Source organism: Anopheles aquasalis, chromosome 2 (assembly GCF_943734665.1).
Source record: "Anopheles aquasalis chromosome 2, idAnoAquaMG_Q_19, whole genome shotgun sequence".
Taxonomy (NCBI): domain Eukaryota; kingdom Metazoa; phylum Arthropoda; class Insecta; order Diptera; family Culicidae; genus Anopheles; species Anopheles aquasalis.
In genome coordinates, this window is record NC_064877.1 from 3,165,001 (window position 1) to 3,170,000 (window position 5,000).

Sequence of the window (5,000 nt, forward strand, 5' to 3'; positions counted from 1 at the left end):
GCGATCGCGCACGCGCGAGAGAGAGAGAGAGAGGCGGAAATACAGATTAATCCACTTCCGCCCTTGGTTGGGTGGGTAACACGCACGATCGATCGATGTAATTCCATTTCCTTGTCATTACGACAGCAACAGCGTGACATGTTTCGCAGCTGCAGGACGAGAAGGTCGCGAAAAACGACAAGACAAAGACAAAGAAACAAGCAAACGGCCCCGGCGCCACTCATTTCACGCTCACTTTAACCTGTGGGCTGTTCCAGGCACCCCATATGCGTGCCATGCTCGGAAAGTTTCTATTTTTGCATAAACAGTCACACAACACACGCGCGCGCACGCGGTTTGTGGTCGACTCCGTCGAGATTCCGCACTGGAGTGGAACCGATTCGCCCAGGTGGCCACACCAGCCACCAGTAGACTCGTTTTCGGGTTCACTTTTGCTTTCTAGAAATGGTCGTTCACATCTTCTCCCTCCCCTCGCATGCGACTTACCTCGTCTTGTTATCATTCAGGGCGAGGAAAACAGTTTCCTTTAACACTTCCTCCCAGGGCACTGCGCCGTCTTCGTTCTTGTCGTTCTTCTCCTCCTGGTGGTGGTGGTGGTGGGTCGTCGGTGCATGATGGTGGTCGCGCGGCCGATAGTACAGCACCTTCCCCGGGTACGTCTTCAGGTGGTTGGGCGTCAGAATGATATCACGGTTGCTGTAGTACTGGCAGCGGCTGCCGGTAATCGATATCTGTGAAGGGATGGATGGGAACGGAGAGGAAACAACGAATTTGAAGCTGCTGCTGTTGATATCTGCTGATGATCATCATCTCGCCCAAGCCGCACAAGCTCTGCAGATGACCGTGAAACGAAGCATGAACAATGGTTCTAAGATCGCGTCGGCGTTCTCACCGACCCACCGAGCGCGCCCTAGTCGCGCTTCATTTCGTTCGTAATTAACGAAGCTCAGTAAATAACAAGAAAGCGGTGCCAGCGGAGGGGTTTTTTTTTGCGGGGACGGACAGATGCATCGCATTCGAGCATTAACAGTTGAATAATTTACGTTTTACATCGGCGGTGCGAGATCGCGTCGATGTGGCTGTTGTTCTTTCAGTCACTACTGTTGGTGGTCAAGGGTGAAGCAACAGCGAGATCGTCTGATGGTTAATTTGGGCCACCGATCTTCACGATCCCCACCGTCCGTCCGTCCGGCGGCGAGTATTGTTTGCTCAATGGAAATCGCAGTCGAGCTCTTTGGCGAGTGATCGGTTCTTTTTTTTTTGTTGTTGTTGTTGCAGAACTTAGATCTTAATCAATCCAATGTCCGCCACGGCCGCCTAGTATCTTTTTCAATTTTTCCTACAGATTGACCACATGGCGTGGCTGTCCTTCGCGCACATTTCAATCAAATGCCAGTTCGCCAGCAGAAAAAAAGCGGCCTGATGTGACTCCCAATCTAATGCCAATCTTTTATCGGACACCTGGCGGACAACGGCGATTCAGTTTTGTAAAGCTTTGAGGCGAGTGATGTATGCAAAATACATTGTGTCATTGTGTGGTGCTGGTTGATGCCTCCTCTTGTGGTCGTGTGAATCTCACGGCAGCGACAGCGTACAGACACGTGCTACTCGCCTCAGCGGAGGTGTCAAAGGAGCAACCGAAAGGATGTCGTAATAGCCCGTAGCCGGTTGGCGGACGCTTACCATGAAAAGAATTAAACAAATGTTCATTGTACGTCCGATGTAATCCATGGCGGAACGTGATTGGCCGCGGACAGTGATGGATCGTACGCCGGTGGTGATGCAGGTAGTTCCTCTGGTACTGGTACAGCTGCCGAACGAGGGCCGCTAGGCTGCAGAACATTTACACCCACAAAAAAAAAAACAAAAATCAACCCGGACACCACCTGTCTTTTTGTTTCACTTTGAGCGTGCTTTCGAGCGAATGTATCGTTTAATGATCACTTAGGGGACACTGGCCACTTGCAGATCACTCATGGGAATTGTTCCCAATAGATCGCGCACAAAGACACTCTATTCACCGGACATCTTTTCGACGCGCCCGGTGATTGATCACCTCCACCAAACGTCTTATCGATCGATTGATCGATGGAACGATCACTTTATGTCGAAACACGCGGAGCACTATTCGCTTGAGCTCGCTTTTGAGGTACCGTTGCGGGCGAACGTTTTTCACCGACTGAAAGTAGTGATATTTTCAAAATCATATTAAAACAACCTCCGACGGGGTAACGTCGATCTCTTCGCGGAGGGAGGGGTACGCGATCCCTCCCTACCCAAACCCAAACCGATAGCACCCGAGAAGGCCCGGTGTCGGTGGATTTGCAGCTAGTTCCCCCCCCCCCCCCCCCCCCCCCTGGCGCTTGGTTTGGAGGAGTTTTCACGGCGCACGAACATTGCGTGCAACCGATTTTCATTTTTCATCGCCGCGCTGCTTCACGATCGTTAACGATGGTTTCCGACAAAGTGAGGTGAGGGTGGTCGAGGCCGCTACCCTTCAGAACGTGCTATGCTGCAGCATAGACATAGACAAGAAGCATCTTAATAGGAATGCTGCATCCTGCAGCCGAAGATCACAATGGAAGCGGAAAGCAATTAACGGTCGCCCTGCGTGATCGCTTGACGATCGCATTTTCGGTGACATTAATGGACAGCCAGGGGAGGTTTTTTTTTGCCAGGGGATACATTCAATGGCAGCTCGGTCCGCAAGTGCTTCCGCTGTGGTGTTGCACGAAAGGGAAGGGTGGAGTTCTGGGTCATCTGCCACATCATCTCGTTTCTGCTGGTGATGGTGCTGGTGATCATCATTAAATGGAGAAGGTGGCGGTGGTGCTGGTGGCTGTCGTTTTTTTTTTTGCATAATCTAATTCCTCTTCACCGTGAAATGTGTTGAGAAAAGAGTAATTTAAATACATCGTACGGGCCAGCGAGAAGAAGTTAACATCTTCTTCTCCTTTGACCACCTCTGGTGCTGGTGCTGGTGCGCTGGTGATGGTCAGATGGCGTTACATCATAAATACGCCCTAGCGGCTTTGAAGTAAATTTAATTATGTTGCATTGGCCAAAGCATTCCACGCCGGCGCCGAGAGTGGCTGGCTATGCGTTGGCGATTACGTATAATTTGCCTAAAAGCTCTCATCACACTTCACGTTCCACGTTCTGTCACCGTCGTTCGACGTGTTTACGCAAATCTTAAGTGATTTCTACGAGACGAGCTTATGTGGCGAAATCGCGGGCGTGCTACTATATGGGTCATGAGATCGGTCTGAGATTTTAAGGCAGCATAAGAGCACATCTATGTCGCTTGCCAGCTTGTTTTGTCTATCGAGCGGAAGTAGCGACAATCGCGTTCGGAGTGTTCCGTCGCCTCAGAGAGGGAACGATTGTTGTTCCTTTTCGAAGCGTGTTCAATGGCAAACTGCGTCTATAGTCGCGCGCTAGTCCCAATAGGAGGAGAGCCTTGTGACAGATCAAGGCAAAAGCTTAACTCTACCATCTACCCAGAAGGGGTGCCCGAAAGACTGACAGCATTTGAATACAAATTCGCCATTAACCAGCCAACTGCCAAGACAATGGCGTAGAGGCAACAGCACCGCTCACTCCTCTGGTGGCATCTGATTTGACGAGTTGCGCCAAAACAATGCCAAAATCAGACTGATGATGTTTTGCACTACAAGTGCGCATAAACTTGGAGAATTATGGTCCTACAGCAGCTCGTTGTTTCGAGTTCTGCGACCCATATGTTGTTTGCTTTGCAACACGCAAGCGACGGAATCGAACAGAATTACTACGGGACATGCAAACACCATGCGATGCGGACGATGGTGTAACATTCAAATTTCAAATACTATCTTTACTTTTGTTGCCTGGTGTGCAGTGGGTTGCAGTAGCGGCCTTCGGCTAGCTTCCTCTTTTCACTCCTGGAGAATGACTATCGATGCAGTAACCGTTTATTCTTGCATTTTTGGCAATAAAATTGAACCGCCAGCTCCCTTTTCCTAGGAAATCCTTTCCTTTCATGCCGACTGGACTGGGTATTTACATAATTTAGCGAATTGCGCCCTCCCGGTGGTATGTGTTCCGCCTTTCGCTGCACCATGCGCCAAGCGAACGGCTAACCAATTCAATCTTCCTGATTATGTGAGTTTATTATCTGTTAAACGAACCTAATACATTGAATGAAGTCGAATCATCAACATCATGATCCAAGGTCGATGCTTTGATAACGGATTGGGAAAAGGCTTACGTTTTCTTCTCTCCCTCACATTCTTTGCAGATAATTAAATTAATTTCTCAAAAACAATTTTCCATTTCCAAGCACGCGGGGAGTGAAAAACCCGATCATTTGTAACGATATCTTACCGAGCGCCACGCGAATAGCTCGATCATGGCCGTTCCCGGGCTCCGTACATAAACGATGACGGCAGACCATTTGACCACCGTCCGTCCCTCCTTCTCTACGCACCGTGGTGCTGCTCTTCTCACCCCGACATGACTAGGCGGAGAGCCATTTTCACCATCACCACGATGGCCCATCGGTTGCTGCTGTTTTCTTAAACCAACTTCTTTCGATGAAAGTGGCGAAACCCACCCTCCCCTGGTAAGAGCTTTTAATCGAGAGTTATGGCGCTCGTTCGCATCTTACACAGGCTATCGACTGATGTGACGGATGGTGTGGTGCGAAGGGGCTGGGAGAAGGGACACCTAGTACACCGTCGATCACACATCTGCCCCTGTGCGCATGCACCGGTTGCACCTGGCTGCACTTCTGTGCACTCAGTGATTAGTGTGGATGGACGTTTGGAGGAGGCATGCATCAGAAAAGAAAATTATCGCGTGCATCGATCCTTTATCTTTCCCTCTCCTTCTCTCTCTCTCTCTTTTGACGATCGCCATTCGCCTCGGTGCTCACACCACCACCCCAGTGCCACCGATTATGCTGCCAATTTCGGTGAGCGTTTTGCGTTTCGGAATTTACATTCGAACGTGTAGTAAAAGTG

At 49.9% G+C, this 5,000-nt stretch overlaps 1 protein-coding gene across 1 annotated transcript in view; it reads left to right on the forward strand.

Moving 5' to 3' along the window:
- LOC126581335 (nuclear cap-binding protein subunit 1) overlaps positions 1–5,000 on the forward strand; it is a 14,166-nt gene that overhangs the window by 7,218 nt on the left and 1,948 nt on the right. The gene's annotated exons all lie outside the window — the stretch shown is intronic.